This window comes from Mesoplodon densirostris, chromosome 2 (assembly GCF_025265405.1).
Source record: "Mesoplodon densirostris isolate mMesDen1 chromosome 2, mMesDen1 primary haplotype, whole genome shotgun sequence".
Classification (NCBI taxonomy): domain Eukaryota; kingdom Metazoa; phylum Chordata; class Mammalia; order Artiodactyla; family Ziphiidae; genus Mesoplodon; species Mesoplodon densirostris.
Genome location: NC_082662.1, coordinates 150,423,577 through 150,444,723, shown reverse-complemented (window position 1 = coordinate 150,444,723; position 21,147 = coordinate 150,423,577). Strand labels below are relative to the sequence as shown.

Genomic DNA, 21,147 nt, shown 5'->3' with positions numbered 1-21,147 from the left:
TCTCCATCCACTTTTGAAGTCATACTTGGAGGTATGTTAGGTCATAAAGTGTGCTGGTAAGCTGGATTGGATGAGAAACAACTATTTGAGAAATATAGGCTATTTAAAAATGATTCAGGGGCCTCCCTGGTGGCGCAAGTGGTTGAGAGTCCGCCTGCCGATGCAGGGGATACGGGTTCGTGCCCCGGTCTGGGAGGATCCCATATGCCGCGGAGCGGCTGGGCCCGTGAGCCATGGCCGCTGAGCCTGCGCGTCCGGAGCCTGTGCTCCGCAACGGGGGAGGCCACAACAGTGAGAGGCCCGCATACCGCAAAAAAAAAAAAAAAAAAATGATTCAGAAGATCTTATCATTCACTCTTAAGATGATTCCTAATTATTTATTTTTGTTTTGCTCTTTTGAGATATTGTTTAATTATTTTTTCTCTCAATATCACTTGTATGTAGGAAAACTATTCATTTTTTTTTTTTTTTTTGCGATATGCGGGCCTTTCACTGTTGTGGCCTCCCCCATTGCGGAGCACAGGCTCCGGACGCACAGGCTCCGGACGCGCAGGCTCAGCGGCCATGGCTCACGGGCCCAGCCGCTCCACAGCATATGGGATCCTCCCAGACCGGGGCACGAACCCGTATCCCCTGCATCGGCAGGCGGACTCTCAACCACTTGCGCCACCAGGGAGGCCCTATTCATTTTTATAAAAGATATTTTTTAACCAGCAAAAAAAAAAAAAAAAAAAGAAGATCTTGTCAGGTCATTCAATGTATGTAACCCCAGAGGTCTGGAAGAAGCTGGTGTCCAAGAGAACCATATTACATTGATGGAGGTTAAAAATGTGAACTTGGCAGAAATGTGATACAACAATGGACCCCATAGAAAGGGGTCCTTGACAAGGAAGTTTACAAATCTCTTTTACCGCATGATGTGTAAGTCTTCAAATTTAATCTAGTGTCTATAGGCAAATTTCTGTTGGAGGCTGTATGGTTGGTCTTTTCTGTGAGTACATCGAGTTTGTGTTCATTATTCTGTTTTGCCAAGCAAGACTGTAAATCCTTAATGAAATTCTCAATATAAAGAGTTAAGGATTTTCTTTCCTTTAGCAAATGGGGCCTCTGTTACCCACAGGTATCCCACAGTCCCTGCAATGGGTGACACTGTCAAAGGGAAGGATATTTCACTGGGAATAAAGAAGGAAAACAGTAGTATGTCCTTGTTGATCACACAGTCCAGACATATCCTGACCACCATCTCCTGCAGGGGCAGGGGGCTTGCCCTGTTGGCAGACAAGCTGCTACTCAAGTGGAGTGATGCACCTGGTGAGTCAGGACCCCTTACAACTTCACACCCAGCTTCCTGCCCAAATCGGAGCCAATTCTGTTTCTTAGCCAAATGACATAAAAAACAACTTGAGGAAAATATAAAGAAAGTTATGCCCTTTTGAGACAGTTTATTTCCAGTAGTGTCTAGCCTGTGGCTAAAATTCTGGACTTGAAATTAGGAGAGCTGAGTACAGACTAGGCAAAGACAGAAATGGAAAGTTCTCTGTGCCTTTCCCAGCTTGAACAGGCACTACTTCAGAAACTTTGACAATTCACCTTCCCTGGGTCTCAGTGTCCTCATACTTTTCTTTTTTTTTTTTTAATTTTTAATTTTATTTATTTTATTTTTATTTTTGGCTGAGTTGGGTCTTCGTTTCTATGTGAGGGCTTTCTCTAGTTGCGGCAAGCAGGGGCCACTCTTTTTTTTTTTTTTTTTTTTTTCCGTTGTGGAGCACAGGCTCCGGACACGCAGGCTCAGCGGCCATGGCTCACGGGCCCAGCTGCTCCGTGGCACGTGGGATCTTCCCGGACCGGGGCACGAACCCGTGTCCCCTGCATCGGCAGGCGGACTCTCAACCACTGTGCCACCAGGGAAGCCCAAGGGGGCCACTCTTCATTGCGGTACGCGGGCCTCTCACTATTGCGGCCTCCCTTGTTGCGGAGCACAGGCTCCAGACGCTCAGGCTCACCAGTTGTGGCTCACGGGCCTGGTTGCTCTGCGGCATGTGGGATCTTCCCAGACCAGGGCTCAAACCTGTGTCCCCTGCATTGGCAGGCAGATTCTCAACCACTGCGCCATTAGGGAAGCCCAGTGTCCTCATATTTTTAATTGGGATGAGAGGAAGGCTGGAGGTGGCGACAGTGAAGAAAGGGATTTCATATTTCATAAATTCTAGATAATTTATCTAAAGAATTCCCTGCTTTCCCCAGACAACACCCAATGGGCTCATGAGACCAGCAATGAGATGATCATCCCACAAACTGGAAGAAATAGAGAGACCCCCCCCCGCACCGAATCCCCTCGCAACTGCTGCAGGAAGTCCCCAAGGTTTGTCAAACAAGTGATTTGGAATTTCTTTGGTCTCTCTGGCGCCTTGTAGTTTCAGATATAGCCAGTGCCCTGAGACTCCTGAGATGCACACCATCATGAGCGTAGTACCTCACTCCTCACTGTGTCATAGTCCACCTTACAGTGGACTATGAGGTCTGGGTAATGTGGCCCCAGGTTATTGTTTCCCGGTACTACTGCAGGTGTCCTTTCCCGAGGATGGACAAAAGCTTCTGAGGATCAGGCTGGGAACAATCCAACTGCATTCAAAATCACCTTTTCTGTCAGAAGACCTGTTTCTAAGCATGGGTATAGATTGGCATAGAACTTCTTTCCTTAAGTTCCTTGGACCACTGGCCTTCAAACTTTCTGCTCTCAAAAGCTTTAAAAGACTTTTTGTAAAACTCTGTATCTCTTTATGCATTATCAAGTCAACATCTGAACATGTTGTACAAAGAATCTATTTTATAACATCTTCATTCTTTAAATACCTTTCCTCAAAATCCTGGAGTTGCAGGTTTGCCTCATTCAGGTCAGACGTTATTCATTGTAAAATGAGAGAGCAAACTATCTGGCCAAAGTAGAATGATTCTTTTTTTGGTCAGGAGAAAGCTGACTTCATTTTTATCTTTTTTATTGCAAGTAAATGTGGTTAAATGCATGTCTGTGCAATGTTACTCCTTAATTCAAGTTGAGATTAAGTTGAGAGAGAGAAGGCTTGGAGCTTTCTGGTGTCTTTCTTTGCTTTGCTCTCTCTCTCCAGAAATCTCCTCAGGAAATCTCCATTCCCTCATGGTCCCTGGGTTTGTGGCCTGGAGTTGTTTACCCCTGGAGCAAACACACAAAGGTTATTTGCCCAGTGGGGCTTTGCTTTCACTTTCTTTTGTAAAGTGGTGGCAGGGCCTCTGGTTGGGAAAGGGGATGTGGAAAAAGGGAAACACGGGCCATGCCACCGCAGTGTTCTCTTCAGTAAACCAATGTTATGAGAGGACACGTGGGAGTTCAGGATTTGAACACGGATTCTGTTCAAACAGTCCCTGCCTGTGAAACCCTCCAAAGTATGTGTGTGTGTGTGTGTGTGTGTGTGTGTGTGTCTGTGTGTCTGTGTGTCCACACATACCCCAGTTAAGTTATGGGCACCCCAGTTTGAAGACCACTGTCTTACACCCCCTTATTCACCCCAGCTGGTAGGTTTGATTGCTCTTTTTAACTTAGGCCTGGAAATTTGAATATTGAGTATTTGCAATGTACCAGTCAACTTAGCTACCTAAGTTTATCTTCCTGGAGATCTTGTTACAGATAATTAACTGTGCCATCCAAAGTCATGTAGCAAAAGACTCAGGAACCAGAGTGAAGTTCTCTTAGTGTTTTTTTTTTGTCCCCCCTACCACAAAGGCATTCTTAGTTGTACAAGACTTGGTCAGCTGAGTATGTGAATTAAGGGAAGGATTAAAAAGGAAACCTTAGCCTTTATAAACTATTTCTGATTATTTTCCTCATCTTCCGTCCACCCCACATAGTATCTCATCACTTTGGCCTGACTGCAGCAAGAATCCTGAACCCTTCATGTTTCCTCTTAGTACCTTTCCATTCACCAATCCTCCCCTGCTCTCTACTCCCACCCCCTTCTCTGCTCCTTGGCTTTTCCTTGTGTTGGGAGCCCATGTCTCTTCCCTACTAAAAAAAACCCATTGTAGTAGCCCACCTTGAATAAAGTCTTCCTTACTGTCTTTAACAAGTATCATGAATAATTTTTTCTTTAACATTCCAGTAGGGCTTTAGATAATCTTGTGAAGCAGTTTGATTTACTTAGAGAAATCTTCATAATATTATATTAATTAGATATAACTCATAAAACAGTGACTTGTTAATTCATAGAACAATTTTCTAATGTCTTTTTGAAATTTACTACGTAGTAGAATAAAAGATTCGACAGCTCTTAAATAGCTTTTATTGAAAAAAAGATCAATTGTATCCGAATTACTCCTAAATATTATAAAAATCATTTCCCTTTAAAAATAGCTGGCCAAGAATCCAGAAAAACTCTTCATTTTAGAGACTCTCCCTACCTTTTGCTTTTCTTTTCTCTTATATCAGTCATTTTATTTGTTTATCGTGGACAGTAAGAAATCAGTTTTTACTTCGAAATGAAAGACACTCACTTTTGTCTTTAAATTTTTTAAACTATATTGCTTATTTTTTTGGTAATGTCTTAGGCTAACTTGGCAATTTCTAGAGTTTTATTAATGAAAATTTTTTTCATTTTCAAAATTAATTAAAATTTTTTGCTCCAGTCACACTGGCCTCCTGGTTATTCCTCTAGGTTGGCCAAGTTCCCTCCTACCTCAGGACATTTGCACTTGATAGTTTCTGTACCTGGAACACCTCCCACCTCCAATATTTACATGGCGCTCTCATTTCTACCAGTTTTATCAAATGACACCTTACCAGTGAGACCTTCTCTGATCACCTTATTTAAAATTGCATCCCCAACTCTGACAATCCTTATTTTCTTCTCTGCTTTATATTAATTAATTTTGCTTATTTATATTCCTTATTATCTATCTCTCTCTACTAGGAGGTAAGCTTTTTATGATAGGGATTTTTTTCACTGCTAAATTCCCAGCACCTGCAATAGTGCTTGGTTTGTAGTAGGTGCTCAATAAATTTATTTGCTAAATAAATGAATAAGTCAATATGTACATCTGTATATCCACTTTCAAATTTCATTGTCTTCTTACAGGAGAAGATGCCTGTTCTGTGCATCAATGTACCCACCTTATTGCCTGGCACATAGTAGAGATCCAAAAAGTGATTTTTTAAAATTAAGTTCATTGAAGTTGGGAGTGGTAACAATGGAGAGGGAATAGTGTGTGTCACTTTAAGAATACTTATGTTTTTATTCATCGTGTTTATAACCCTGACATTACTACTCTGTACACAACCCTTAAAAGAGAAAACTACCAGTCATTGTATTCACTTGTTTACTGGGACAAATGTTTGGCTTACACTGTTTGTAAACACTAAAAAATTGGGGGGACATATTATATGCGAGCATTGTGGGAAAAGAATTTTGTTGGTTTCAAAGTAGCGACACTTGCCTGCACACAGTTCCCATTTTTGCTTTAATCATAATCAAATAGAATATAGGTCCACAGTTCTTTATTGAAAACGTTTAGGAAGCTGGGTTCAGGATTCAGACTTTTCACCCCAGGTTTTAGAAGGTAGAATGTGCTTCCTTATTCATTACATAGTCAGCAGTCTCGGGCAGACTTGACCAACCATGTCAATACTTCTGCAGAGAGAATTCTGAATAGTCACGCTGGGTAGGATACGGACCATTAACAGCCCACATAGGTTCCATTCAGGTTTTTCCACAAAAATAAGTTTGACGCCAAAAGCATGGGAAAAGTTGGTTTTCAGAGAGTTTGAGTTGTTCTCCTCGCCTGGGGGTGTTATTGTGGCTGAGTGGTAACACTCAAGTGCTGCATGACCCAGAAGGCTTTTGACTTCAAGAAAGTTCCTGTTCCTGTTCGGAGTTCCAACCCCAATGATAGAACAAATGATACATGATTCTGATTGAATGACAACTCAGTGCCACCCAATAAATCGATCATTTAATTTTGAATGACTTAATCTATAAATATAAATAATTCAAGCAAATAGATGCAAGAAGGAAAATATCCTTTTCTATTCAATATCCCAGAACCATGACTAAAAGAACATGGTCACATCATTAGTTGTGCACAAATCAGGGTTTTCATTTATTGCTTCTAGTTTGAAGTCCTTAAGGCAGAGTTTCTCAAAGTTTAGTGTTTAGACTGTACAGCAGGGGTTGGGAAACTTTTTCCTGCTAAAAGGACAAATAGCAGATATTTTCGACTTTGCACATCGCATGTCTTGTCTGCATGTGAGTGTGTTATTTTCCATACCTCCTCTGCCCCACCACCTCCATTTTCTGCCCAGAGAAAACTGCCTGACCCTGGAATTGTCGACATGTTAGTAGGATAAAGCCATCAAAGAAAAATCTTGTTGGCATTTGGCATTTGGATTTATAAAGTATTTTGTAAGAGTTACCCTTGATCACATAACCACTCTTTTCACTCTAATGGATGACAACCAAATTATTTCTTGCTGTCAGAAAACAGCTTCTCAATGAAAAGGCACTCCTGGGAAGAGGCTCACCTCCAGAAGGAGATGGCCCCGATAAAGACCATGCCGTCAGCGAGGGGCGGGGTGATGTCATAGCCTGCCTCCTGGGTTCTAGATGTCTTCTCTAGGACACTGTTTAGGTATCCCTTATTGGATCCATAGCATCTAACTAAACAAAATTCTGATTTTTCACTTATTCAAAGTTAACTGCCAGCCTGGGATATTTCTGTTAAAGGGTTCTTTTAAAAATAGGAGATATTTCTGTTAAATAAATAAAATACTACTTAGAATAGCTAACATTGTGCTATCCACTGTATTAAAGTACTTTACATCAGTTCTTCAGGGTAATCCTCACCACAACCCTGTGAAACAAGTATTATTAAGAAACCAAGGCTTAGAGCAAATGACTTCTCCAAGGTCACCCAGTTAGTGTCAGAGCTGAGCTTCTAACCCAGATCTTATAGAGTCAACCGTATACATTTAAGTATTATAGAATATGGCCTCATAAATATATATAATTTTTTGCATGAGAAGAAGAAAGGCCTATTGGTTATGCCTTGATTTTTTTTGTAGATGATCTTACCATGAGGAATATTTTAAAACTGGCTTTGTGTATAGTGCAATTGATGCCATTCTTTTTGTCTGAGGAATGATGGATGCCATGACCTTTTCCTTTTGTAGGGATACTGACTCTTTTCTTTGTAGCATAATCTTCTAGCAGGTTGTTGTTGAATTTTTTAAAATGTGGCTTCTAAAAAATTAGCTTGAATTTTTGTCACAAAGATTTTGTTTCTAAGAGAAAGTTAAAACCTTCCTGACATTTTTTCTATCCTAAGCCATTAAGACAGTTTTAATAAGGTTTGAACCTTCTGTAATCATGAAAAGTGGTGAAGAAATAGAAAACAATTAAGTTGTTAATTTAGTACCTATGGTATGACTAATAGTCTTCTCTCAATTAACTTATGATTAAAGGCTTTACATTTCCTTTTTTAAAAATTTATTTATATTACTTATTTTATTTTTGACTGTGTTTGGGTTTTTGTTGCTGCACGCAGGCTTTGTCTAGGTGCAGCGAGCGGGGGCTACTCTTTGTTGAGGTGCGTGGGCTTCTCATTGCGGTGTCTCCTCTTGTTGTGGAACACGGGCTCTAGGCACTCGGGCTTCAGTGGTTGTGGCTCGCGGGCTCTAGAGTGCAGACTCAGTAGTTGTGGCGCACGGGCTTAGTTGCTTCACGACATGTGGGATCTTCCCGGACCAGGGCTCAAACCCGTATCCCCTGCATTGGCAGGTGGATTCCTAACCACTGCGCCACCAGGGAAGCCCTGGCCTTACATTTCTTATTCCCTAGGTTTTCTGTATCTAAAGTAGAGAAGCGACAATAATACTAATTATTTTAAGCTCATTGAAATCTTTAAGAGCCTATATTTTATCGTTAGTGCATGGGCTAAAGGCTGTTTTTCTCATTATAGGGTTGAAGACTGACTGACCCTAGAATAGAAAAGTAATAAACATCCCCTTGGAGACTTTCTCCTAAGAGAGGAGGTAAGAAGCTGCCTTGTAAAGGTAATACCCTTTATTTTCTCCAGTAAATACTCTGTTGGAGAAAGTGATGAAAGAGAAGGAAAGAGCAGCTATGCTCCTTTTGCCTTTTGTACCTAATACAAGGGATTCCAGGTATCAGAACCAACAGAAAGTATTTTCCAGACAAGCCTCCTTTTGCAGAGGCAACTATTTTAAGTTCTGCTGTTAATTTCTATTTCTTGATTTATCAGTTCTGGGCCATATGTACTGACTTCTTGCTGTAAAGGATGAGAAGAATTCTCATAGAACCTTCTATCTAAATTACTGTCTTTTGTCTCCTGATATTTGTTACCTCTAGCATTATATTCAGTTCTAGAGGTTGCCTGGAATGACTAGACAATATAGATGGCCTCTGTTTTCTGACTGACTTTTAGATATACCTATTGACTCCTTTCCTATGAAAGTTGAGGAAATTAGCACAGGTATTCATTTTCTACTTTTTTCCTCCCAATTTTCCTTAGTTATGTTTTTATTTTTAAATGGCCATGGTTTATAACATGCTTCATTGCCTGGTAACATCCTTATCAGCCCCTGATTGCCCTCAGGATAAAGTCCTAATTCTCTACTATAGTGAATAAAATCCTTAACCACCTGGTCCTATCCTATCTCCTAATCTGCAGTACAGGAGTTCTCACTGTCCTCAAGGTACCATAGCTTTTTTTTTTGGCAATAGCGGGCCTCTCACTGTTGTGGCCTCTCCCATTGTGGAGCACAGGCTCCGGACGCACAGGCTCAGCGGCCATGGCTCACGGGCCTAGCCGCTCCGCGGCATGTGGGATCTTCCCGGACCGGGGCACGAACCCGTGTCCCCTGCATCGGCAGGCGGACTCTCAACCACTGTGCCACCAGAGAAGCCCGGTACCATAGCTTTTTATCTCTCAGGGACTTTGCACATTTTATTAACTCTATCTCTGGAATTCCAACCCCTTTTCTTTCTGGCAAATTTCTGCTCATGCTTCAAGGGTCCCATGGACCCTTTCACAGAAGCCTTCCTGCCTCCCATTTTCTGGGGTGGTCAATCCCATGGGTCCCCATAGCTCTCTTCCTATCTCCATTCCAGCACTTTTATATTGAACTATGATTTTGGGTGTATGCATCTGCTTCCTCTTCTTGAATATGAACATTAGATGTGTGCATTCCATTTCTGTGTCTCTGGCCTCCAGGGTAGTTTCCTCACACAGAATGAATGAATGAATACACAGAAAAGAAAATGTTTTAACCCCAAAACAAATACATTTCGGATATTGTTTCTTTCCTAAACCAATTTCATTCAGCAAAGTTTTCAGTGGTCCTTTCCTGATCTGGTTTATATTTTTCTTTACTTTGAGTACCTTGTCTACCTCCTTGGGGTGGGAATAATTGAAGGAGAAAATAATTTCTGCCTGTATTGCTGGTAGATGCATTGCTATGCTGAGCTCAAAAGTGAGGAAGGGAAAGAGAAACATACACCAGAACATGGCTTTTTATCAACATATACCATTTTAGAAATTTAAGTCACAGAACAAAGGGAGGATAAAGTTACTTTGAAAGGATGTTTGTTATCAAGGGCTCTAAATAAAAATAATTTGTCTTTCATTCTTACTTTTTTTTCTTATACTAAGTCAGTTGAAAAAAAAATCACTCAATGTGCATTTGAGAAGAGAATCAATTCCTGTAAGTGTTATTTATTTAAAACAATTCCTTAGAAACTACTACAAATGCATGATCTATTTTGAGTAAACACAGAATGTGGCCACAGGTTCAGGTGAACTGGCACAATTTCAGTTCTCTGTTGACTAAAATCAGGCCACATGATGATCCTCATACACTTGTTAGATTTCTGTCATGCTCTTAACTCCTACTGATGTAAAACCGATTAAGGCCAGTGGTGAAAAGATGCTAATGAACTGAGTACCCAGATATAATTGTAGTTCTCTGTGTCCTGAAACAGTGTGATTTTTTTTAAGAAAGGTATTTAAGCAATACATGAATATACACCAGTAAATTATAACACAGATAATTCTGGGAGCCTGTCTTCCATTATTCTGATGCCACACTCATACACCTAGTTTTCTTTTTTTGCTAAATTTATTACTTTTACTTGTGTTAAATAGATTTTCTGTTTCAACAATATAAAATATACTATTACTATATAATATTTACAACTCCCAGGATATCAGATTAGCATCTGTAGTACCTCTCTTCAATTAAAGTTCAATAATGAGTTTTGGTTTTTTAGTATCTGATTTATAAATCAATACTTTAGGTTTTAAAAAATCTATTTAGAATATGTAAAATCCTGAAGTTGATTGGGGGACTCCAGTGTAATTAATTCACTAAGGAATACTTCATCTAAGTCACACTGCAGTGGAAAAGGAGAAATAAACATGATTTCTCAATGTGAATATTCACTAACAATGTAGATAATTTTATACCCAATTTATAAGAATCACAATACTAAAGATATAATGGGATGAGTACAGCCAGAACCCGGGACTCATCCATGTCCCAGTTTGCCACACCTCACTGGTTAGAACTTGGAAATACCAGTGTTTCCACTCACACATCAAGGCTTGTTCTAGGGAAAGAAATGAACACCATGTTTCAGATTAATCTGATTTTACCACACTTTTATACATTTGAACAAAACAATCAAATCAGAGTCAGGGAAACTGAAAGAAGCTGAGTTGAGGAGAAATAAACCAGGAACAGAGCTGAGAGTCCTGACTTGGAGTCTCTTCTCTACTCTGAAGCTGATGAAAATGAATGACTTGCCTGGGTCATGGTTTTCACTTCTAAAAAATGAGGAAATAGACAGAAAATCTTTATGGTTCTTCACTGTTCAAATACCCTGTGCTCCTGTGAGTCTACAATGATCAGGAAAGCAGACTAAGATATCAAGAGAAATTAGAAACAGAAGATCAACCTCAAACTCAGGCAAGAGGAGAAGAACCCTTGTTTTAAAGATTAGGTTTATACTTAGGCCATTTAAGGGAAACTGGCATATAAATTCACTTAGGAACAAATACTGGTCTGTCCTTTGGGCTTTTTTTAAACTGCAGGCCTATTATGAAGGTAAGTTATGAACAGCTAAGTGTGCCTATATAATCAAATCATCTTTGTATAAGTAAGGATGAAGGAAATGCCAGTCTATTACATCATGAGTCATTAAGTAAGTGATTTAAGCTATGTCAATAGCTTGTATAACAAGAAAAAAATCCACCGTTATTAAATAATAAGGAAAGGTTTGTATCACATAATTTAAAAGTCAGGATCAAAGCTTTGTTGTGACACATAGTATAGACTACCAGCTCATTACTTCGTGATCACATCTCACTGTAATAAGATTATTAGCAATACTTTTTCCTTTTATTTTTATTTATTTATTTATTTTTGTGGTATGCGGGCCTCTCACTGTTGTGGCCTTTCCCGCTGTGGAGCACAGGCTCCGGACGTGCAGGCTCAGCGGCCATGGCTCACGGGCACAGCCGCTCTGCAGCATGTGGGATCTTCCCGGACCGGGACACGAACTCATGTCCCCTGTATCGGCAGGCAGACTCTCAACCACTGCGCCACCAGGGAAGCCCTCCTTTTATTTTTATTTCTAGTAAATATTAAGTCTTCATGTTTGGGGCAGTTCTTAAATCTAGACCAGTCTAAAACATAGTAAAAAGTTCCATTCTGTCAAGCTACTCATTATTCATTCTACAACTGAATCTTAAATCTATCTTTTAACTTCATCCTCAGTAACCAGGGTAAGAAGGTTAATCATATAAAAGATGTAAGGTCAAATCACTTTTTTTTTCAGAATCACCAAGTGAAATCCATTTCTGAATGGATGTATCAAGTTGTAGTTTGCATTTACCAAAATGTTGAAAGAGTACCTCTTCATATTTGTTGAAAGAGCACCTCTTCAATCATTTATTCAATTTGTATTATGTTCCAATTGTACCAAACATTTACATAAATTATCCCATTTAACCCTCACAGTAATTTAGGGGGTAAATATCATTTTCCTCATTTTACAGATGAGGGAACTATGTTTAAGGAAATGGGATGTCAAAGTGGCAAAGCCAGGCTTTGAAGTCACTTCTCTTAACCTCTGTGGAAGTGGAAGGGTGACAGATGGAAGGTGAGTAGTTATTAAATTCAGAAGAATAAGAACTTGCTTGTTCTAGTAAAATCAGGAAAAGTGAAATTCTACTTACTTGGTGATGCTTTGGAATATCCATCAGGCACTCAGTAATACATAGTGTTTGACAACTGATTGATCAAGCCTAGCATTCAACAGGATTATTATCAAAGATGAGAAGAGTTTGGTTGTGATAGCAATTGTGTTAAGTAAGCAGAAAAGGTGTTATTATCCTTGTTTTACAAAGGAGCAAACAGAAACTCAATGGGTAAATAATTTACAGAAGGTCATGCAGCCAGTAAGGAATGAAGCCCAGACGTATAGCTCTTCCAGAACTAAATGCAGTATTCTTTCCACAGTGCCACACAACCTTCCCAAAGATGGTGCTCTGTTTAATTCAGGGAGGGCTTTACCCCCTTTACTTGTGGCTTACCATGACTGTCTTGGACTTTCCCCCAATCCCAAATATTCTAAGTTATATATTTGTGACCTTGAATATAGCCTTGAACTAGATTCAGCACCACTCTACTGCCTGGAGGAGATGAGCTGAACGCTCTGAACCACAGAACCTGGAAATAACAAAGTGTTTAGACACGGTGAGGTAGTGATGTTATTACTGCTTCAATATGACAGAAGGAAATGATCACTCACAGTGAGCCCTTGAGCCTAGAACAGGCTTGGCATTTGGAAAGAACACTGTAAATGTTTGCTTAATAAGGGATTGAATAAACACAACCATAGGGACCACTGCTGGTTTAGCTGCTGGTCTCCAGGTTAGGGAGTATGAATCCCAAAGGATATACCATATGATCCACTAGGATATGGGATGAAAATACTAAAATTTATACAAAAAGTTTTTTTGTTTTGTTTTGTTTTGTTTTGTTTTTGCGGTATGCGGGCCTCTCACTGTTGTGGCCTCTCCCGTTGCGGAGCACAGGCTCCGGACGCACAGGCCCAGCGGCCATGGCTCACGGGCCCAGCCGCTCCGCGGCATGTGGGATCTTCCCAGACCGGGGCACGAACCCGTGTCCCCTGCATCAGCAGGCGGATTCTCAACCACTGCGCCACCAGGGAAGCTCCAAAAAGTTTTTATATCATCTTTTTAAAAATTTCTATTTTGTTTTATAATGTATAGGATATTTAGCATAGAGGTACATGTAAATAATTTATGAATAGAAGTATAAAGATACAAACATTAGGATTACATTATACAAAAGGTTTTATTGATGGGGTACATAATTTTTTAAAAGTTGGAAACTTCTGATTAAGATCAATTCAGCTGCTTTGCCTTCTGTGAGCTCCATAAGGGTTTCAAAACATCTTTTGCTGTGGTTCTCAAATTTTAGTGGGCATAGGAATCATTTGGGTTGCTTGTTTTATTTTATTTATTTATTTATTTTTTTTGCGGTATGCGGGCCTCTCACTGTTGTGGCCTCCCCCGTTGCGGAGCACAGGCTCCGGACGCGCAGGCTCCGGACGCGCAGGCTCAGCGGCCATGGCTCACGGGCCCAGCCGCCCCGCGGCACATGGGATCCTCCCAGACCGGGGCACGAACCCGTATCCCCTGCATCGGCAGGCGGACTCTCAACCACTTGCGCCACCAGGGAGGCCCTGGGTTGCTTGTTTTAAAAGCACACTACATGGTTCCAAACCCAGATATACTGACTCAGTAGATCTGTGGCAGGATCCAAGAATCTGAATTTTTTACAAACAACCAGGTAATTCTGCTGCAAGTGGTCTCAGGGGAAACACTACCTCACAAGGCTGCAGTAAACTGGAGCATCTCCCCCTTCTCCCACCATCACTTTTCAGATACCTTGATGCAGTTTTGAGAACCAAAGGGATATAATTCTCCTAGCCTATTGGTTATGAGCTTAATGCCTTGAAGAAAAAATATGATGGTAATAATAATATTTTAAAATCAGCTACCATTTATTGAACACCCACTTAGTATAGATTATTTCTAATCATCACAATAATCCTACAGGGTTGCTATCATCAGCCTCATGATAGAAGAGGAAATGGGTCTGAGCAAGGTTAAGTAAGTTACCCAAGATTTTCTATTAATTTTTCTAAAAGCTTTGAGTCTCAGAAGAAGAAACTTTCTTTATAATTTCCCAACAATCCACTGTCCCACTCATGTGTGGGAGAATTAGGTTTATAATCTTGATCTCTTTCTGCATTCAGATTCACATGACTCAAAGGTTGCTAAGAATCATAGTTCTGGTTTCCTTGTTGCCAGCCACTACCTTGTCTTTGTTCCCAATGAGCTTGGAAACTCCAGAGATGGCTTATCTATACTCTACTGTAATAATCTACCCACAAACAAAGGTTAATTAAAGATAGATGACTCTTTTAAATACTCTGAAATATTTATGTAAAATTACCCTTCTCATGCCCTCAACTGCCATCTTTGAAATGGAAGGTTTGGGCTAAACACGTGCTCAAATCCTTCTATCCCAAATGTTAAAAAAGGATAATTTACCACTGCTTTCAGCCATGTATAATAGTCATTTATTTAAGACTTCTCCTGGTTTCACTGCCAGAGCTATCTCCCACCTTCCACATCTTCCAGCATGGACTCATCTGCTTCCCACGTTAAAGCAAGTTTGTCACTCTTGTGAAGTCCACACTACTGCCAACTATAGTGGCTGTTACAGGCATGAAGAAACGAAGCACCTTAGTAGTACCAAGACTGTATAAACTCAAAAACCCATTTCCAAAAGCCACGTTAATTACAGTCCTACTTCCTCTCTTTAGACCACTTACTTTGAGAGAAGCTATCTGTCTTGTCATGTCACTCAAGCAGGCCCACAGACAGGTTGAAGGCAAAATAGAAGGAACTGAGGCCTCCAGCCAGTTGCCATGTGAATGAGCCATCTTGAGCCAATGGTGCACCATCTTGGAAGTAGACCCTTGAGCCCCAGTCCAGCCTTCAGGTGACTGCAGTCCTGGCAGACACTTTGACTGCAAGCTCATGAGAGACCATAGGAGAAAACCACCCAGCTAAGCCACTTCCAGATTCCTGACCCTCAGAAATTATGTATGATAATAAATATTTGTTTTTTTAAGCTTAAACACACACACACACACACACACACACACACACACACACACAGCAACAACACTCCTAGGACACGTCTCTGAAATAGAGTGCCTAAATCACCCCCTTAGAGATTTATCCTGGAAGGGAGTCTGGCCTGAACACCAAAACAATGTTTTATAATTGTGTTTTGTTGATTCCTCTTCCTATATCGTCAACCTCCAAATGGTTATCAAGAATTAACATACCCCTCCCTTCTCACTGCATTCCTGGATCTAATCAGGAGGGGAATGGTAAGTGTTGGGCCAGCTGTGGGTCTGGTCATTAACCATAAACTCATCAAGTGTTGGCCTGTCACTCTGACCAGGATCATTCTGACCTTGAACTATTCACCAAGCTTATGCTTAAGTGGGCTTCAGCTACATGCACTCTACCCACAATAAAGACATTGTGACCACTGACCTCCGGGCTGTAGGAGCTTCTTAGAGTCTGCAAGAAACATAGGTTGGCCTTGTGGTCTTTTGGTGTGACATTCAAGCTACTGGGCCATTGTCTGTATTCTACTCTGTGAGATTCCTAGGAATTAATACAAACAGGTGTCAGAGATGAACTGTGGATTTCATATTGTCTCAAAAAGAAGCGAGGGGGATTCTGCTTATTCAAACAAGGAATTTGTGAATCTTTGGACCCTAATGATACCTCTTTGTGACTGTAAATAACACCAGTAAGTTCTTTGGCTGGGGCAGCATGCCAATGTAATAAGATAAAGATCAGCCTTGTTTTTACTTGCTCATATGGGCCTGGGGGCATATCCTCACCACAGAGTTCATTCTCTGACTTCAAAGAGAATTCTTTTGTGAAGAAGTGATGCATTTAGAACTTAATGAAACTAAACTATGCCAGTATATAATGATGGTTGGAAAGACTTTTTTTAAACTTCCTTGTCTGTTTTGCAAATCATAGATTTTTAGTTTGAAATGTGTACTGTGCACATGAAATGGCCCAGATACAATATAGTAGTCTTTTTTTTTTTTTTTTTTTTTTTTGCGGTATGCGGGCCTCTCACTGTTGTGGCCTCCCCCATTGCGGAGCACAGGCTCCGGACACGCAGGCTCCGGACGCGCAGGCTCAGCGGCCATGGCTCACGGGCCCAGCCGCTCCGCGGCATATGGGATCCTCCCAGACCGGGGCACGAACCCGTATCCCCTGCATCGGCAGGCGGACTCTCAACCACTTGCGCCACCAGGGAGGCCCATAGTAGTCTTTTTGATAGAGAATTCTTTTTCCATTTTACTGTCCTTCATTTTATGCAATTTACATTGAGTTTCAACGATATGAGCATTTAGTGATTCATTATCTTTTAATTTCATAAACAAAAGTCAGAGTTTGAAATAACTTCTGTTGTTTTTAGATTTTAATGGTTATTTTTCTTTTTGCCATAAAACTTTCTTAATTGCTAGGACTGGATCTTAGAGAAGCCATGTTGCCTTCCCTTATCACGTCATTGACACCCATCTACACCATTCCAAACAGCTGCAGGTTGAACCATTCTGCCACTAACTAGCTATGGAATGCTGGGCCTCAATTTCCCCAACTTTATATTGGAAGTCCTGGACTACATGGTGTTAAAGTTGCTTTCCCATTATAATATTCTATAAATCAAAAAAAATTTTTTAAGAAAAACTTGTGACAAATTAACCTTTATTTTTAGTTATAAAATTTAGGTAGAATAAAAATAGTCTGGCCCAAGATACTTCCCAATACACTTCCAACATTTTCTTTGATTATTTGTATCTTTTCAGAGAAGTCAGCCTTTTCTTTTACCCTCTGGATCTCCCTCTCTCTAAGTATGTTCCTTGGTTGAACAAATTTTGGAAAAGCAGTTGAAAAAAAAGAACACTATAGCACTACAATCAGTTTACTACAGTAGTTTCTAACCTGACTGTGGCCATCAGATGTGGACTGTGGGGAGAGCAGAAGTGGGTAATTGGATATACATAGTCATTCTCTGTTCATCAAATATCTTCCCCCTCCTTTGAAAATGTGACATTGTGAATCCTATTCTAGTTTGCTGTCCTAATCATCAGCGGTTACAAACTGACCACCTACAGACTTTCTGTGGCTTCTAGAGATATTTTCCTTATCCTCCACATTCTAGAAGGGCCAACTATGTCAGTTTTCCTGGGACTCTCTCTGTTTTAGCACTGAAAGGCCCATGCCATAGGAAATACCTTGGTCATGGACCAACCAAGGATGATTGATCACCCTATTAAAAATGTTGGTGCAAGAGTTTTTTGTTCCTTTTTAAAAGTTTTTGAATTAGTTGCCAAGATTTAAATATCAGGTGATTTCATAGAAAAATCCTGATTTCTGGCTTCTCTATAAAAAATGAAATATCTGGCACTACTGGGCCCTCTTTCACAGCAACAATCAGCAGGAGCGGAATAACTGCTGCCCCAATAGACAAGGCATGTTATTTCCAGGGTCCCACAGGCCCTGCCACTCCACAGGACTCCCCCAGAGTGAGGCTGAACACCAGATACTCATCAATGCCCTCAGGCTGTTGTTTCTCCTATGGTAAAGTGGAAAGTGAAATACTTCCTATATCTATATCTCTATCAGAAGGGGCAAAAACCGAAAGATCTACCAATAGGAGAAAACATATTTTTGGGTGTGTAAGTGAAGAATATTCCTATCTGTTAATAGACCTGACCCTCCACACCTGGTACACAGCCTACTGGCCCCTCCAGGCATTGAAGTCCTGGTACACATAACGGGTTCTGTCATTTATAGTGGATGGCTGGTTAGTACCTTGACTCAGGAATTTGGCACTGTTGGCCAATGTGCCAAAACTACTAGCATCCCCAGACATTATTAAACTATGTCTTAAATGCTTGATCCTTCCTGACAGGAGCTCAATTTCTGTCATTGCTTCTGCCTTATGTAGAAATCAGATAACCCTTATTTTCCTCACCAGGGATTCCTTGAGTTTCAGCCTCTCTAATTAACTTCTGGGCTTCATTAATCTTTTTTTTTTTTTTTGGGAATTGGAGACTTTATTTTGAAGATTCAAAGTTTTATATTTACAAATTTTAATATTAGTGATTATGAATGTTAAGGAGCTATTTTTTTTTAATTTTATTTTTACTTTTTTTGCTTTATAACAAACTTAATCAGTTATACATATACATATGTTCCCATATCCCCTCCCTTTTGCATCTCCCTCCCACCCTCCCTATCCCACCACTCCAGGCGGTCACAAAGCACCGAGCTGATCTCCCTGTGCTATGCGGCTGCTTCCCACTAGCTATCTACCTTACGTTTGGTAGTGTATATATGTCCATGCCGCTCTTTCGCTTTGTCACAGCTTACCCTTCTCCCTCCCCATATCCTCAAGTCCATTCTCTAGTAGGTCTGTGTCTTTATTCCTGTCTTACCCCTATGTTCTTCATGACATTTTTTTTTCTCTTAAATTCCACATATATGTGTTAGCATACAGTATTTGTCTTTCTCTTTCTGACTTACTTCACTCTGTATGACAGACTCTAGGTCCATCCACCTCATTACAAATAGCTCAATTTCATTTCTTTTTATGGCTGAGTAATATTCCATTGTATATATGTTGGGCTTCATTAATCTTGAAGTCATCAAGGACTCTAAGCAAACACATGTAACCTAGGGCAGGTAGTCAATTTTTTTTTTTTTTTTTTTTTTTTGCGGTACGCGGGCCTCTCACTGTTGTGGCCTCTCCCGTTGCGGAGCACAGGCTCCAGACGCGCAGGCTCAGCAGCCATGGCTCACGGGCCCAGGTGCTCCACGGCATGTGGGATCTTTCCTGGACCGGGACACGAACCCGTGTCCGCTGCATTGGCAGGCGGACTCTCAACTACTGCACCACCAGGGAAGCCCATGTAGTCAATTTTAATATTCTCTCACATGGGAATATTTATAAAATGGCCATCTCCGACATTAAAAAAAAATGGCAATCTTCACATTCTTGTCTGTGTTTGCAGGAAGTTAATCCTCATCTATAAATCCTGAATAAGCAACCAGCTGGAGGGTGTAGAGATTCTCAGCTCCATACAGGCAGGGATGGTGCCCTTTTTGGACTCATTATTTTAATTCCAGAAAACAGTACATGCCTAGCCCATAGGGAGTCCTTGAGTAGCGTTAACTGAATAAATGAATGAATGAGTGAGTGAATAACTAAATGTTACAGGAGAAGGAGTAAGCTCAAGCTGAGAGGACTTGAGGTCAAATCCCAATTTCTAACCGCAGCTCTGCCTCTCACGAGCAATTTCTCTGAGCTTCAGTGTCTCCATCGGCATAGCAGAAATAATACCTATACCTCACAGGGAAGCTATGAGGCTTAAAAGAGAGAATGTTCCAGGTCTAGCACACAGAAGGTACTCAAAAAAGGGTAGCTATTTAAAAAGCCCTTTGCAGGGGCTTCCCTGGTGGCGCAGTGGTTGAGAGTCCTCCTGCCGATGCAGGGGACACGGGTTCGTGCCCCGGTCCGGGAGGGTCCCACATGCCGCGGAGCAGCTGGGCCCGTGAGCCGTGGCCGCTGGGCCTGCACGTCCGGAGCCTGTGCTCCGCAACGGGAGAGGCCACAACAGTGAGAGGCCCGTGTACCGCAAAAAAAAAAAAAAAAAGTCCTTTGCAAAGGATATTGGAGAGAAAGAATGGAAGAAATCCTTAAGCTATTTTAAGCATGAAGTACTTAAAAGGAAGAATTTAAAAGTTGTAGAGAGTTTTCCTAAATTTGATAAAATCGCATTCTTAAAAGTACCCTCTCAAATTTTGTTTAGGTTTTTCTCTATCTCTATATTTTTAGTTGAGCAGGGGCTCTCCGATTATCATTTCATATTGATTCTGTTTAAAGTTAGATTTTAAGTGTGTAAAACAGATAAACCAACAGCATCTATAATTGCAGTGAACTTTTTAAATATTGAAAAGCATGCAAATATAAGGTTAAGAATAAAAAGACTGTGACTTTTATCCTTGAAAAAAATGAATTAAGTAAAATACATATACACACTGCATTATGTGACCTGATGTAAGTGTAGACAGTATATGTTATGAAAATAGAGTCATTCAAATAAATAACCTTTCATAGATTTCAAATAATAAAAATGAAATCTAGTACTGAATTTCTTTCTTACCAGTACAAATCTGAGATTCTGTCCAGTTTAAGCCTTTCCAAAGACTTGAGTTTGAACACTGCCCTAAGTTCGAAATAAATGTACATAACCAGCTATGAAAAACGGTGCTCAGGCTGACAGATCTTACACTTTTCTTGTAGGGCTATAAGGTATAAACAGTTCCACTATGCAGGAGAGCTCAGATCATGGCTTTAATGAGCTTGCTTTGCTGGGACTGATCTTTAGGAATGGTGATAACTATTCATCATATGCTGTTGCATCTTTGAGAAAAAGTAATCATTTCCTGAAATTGTATGAATGCTACCCATCAGTACTGTGTATAAGAGACTCTTGACTATTTGACTTGTATTTGGGGCAAACTTTTTGCCCTGCAGATATGAAGTTGAAGATTCATTTTTTTTTTTTTTATCTCTTATCTCTCCATCCTGTCTTACCATCACACCTGCATGTGGTAAACTGGCCCTCCACATTCATTCTAATCTCCTTCCAATGTGCCTGCCTGTGCTGCAGAGCCTGGAAAGCTAAAAGCCACATCTTCCCAGACTTCCCAGAAGCCATGTTTTTGTTTTTGTTTTTGTTTTTGCAGTACGCGGGCCTCTCACTGTTGTGGCCTCTCCCATTGTGGAGCACAGGCTCCGGATGCGCAGGCTCAGTGGCCATGGCTCACGGGCCCAGCCGGTCTGCAGCATGTGGGATCCTCCCGGACCAGGGCACGAACCCATGTCCCCTGCAT

The 21,147-nt window shown here is 40.7% G+C and overlaps 1 long non-coding RNA gene across 2 annotated transcripts in view; it reads left to right on the top strand.

The window, feature by feature from the left end:
- LOC132484517 (uncharacterized) overlaps positions 1-21,147 on the top strand; it is a 51,957-nt gene that overhangs the window by 13,191 nt on the left and 17,619 nt on the right. Inside the window, exons 3-4 of one of the 2 annotated variants that reach the window (XR_009531211.1) lie at positions 7,984-8,056; positions 12,103-12,206. This is a non-coding gene — a long non-coding RNA (uncharacterized LOC132484517). The remainder of the gene's footprint in view (positions 1-7,983; positions 8,057-12,102; positions 12,207-21,147) is intronic. The other variant, XR_009531212.1, reaches the window with a different exon arrangement.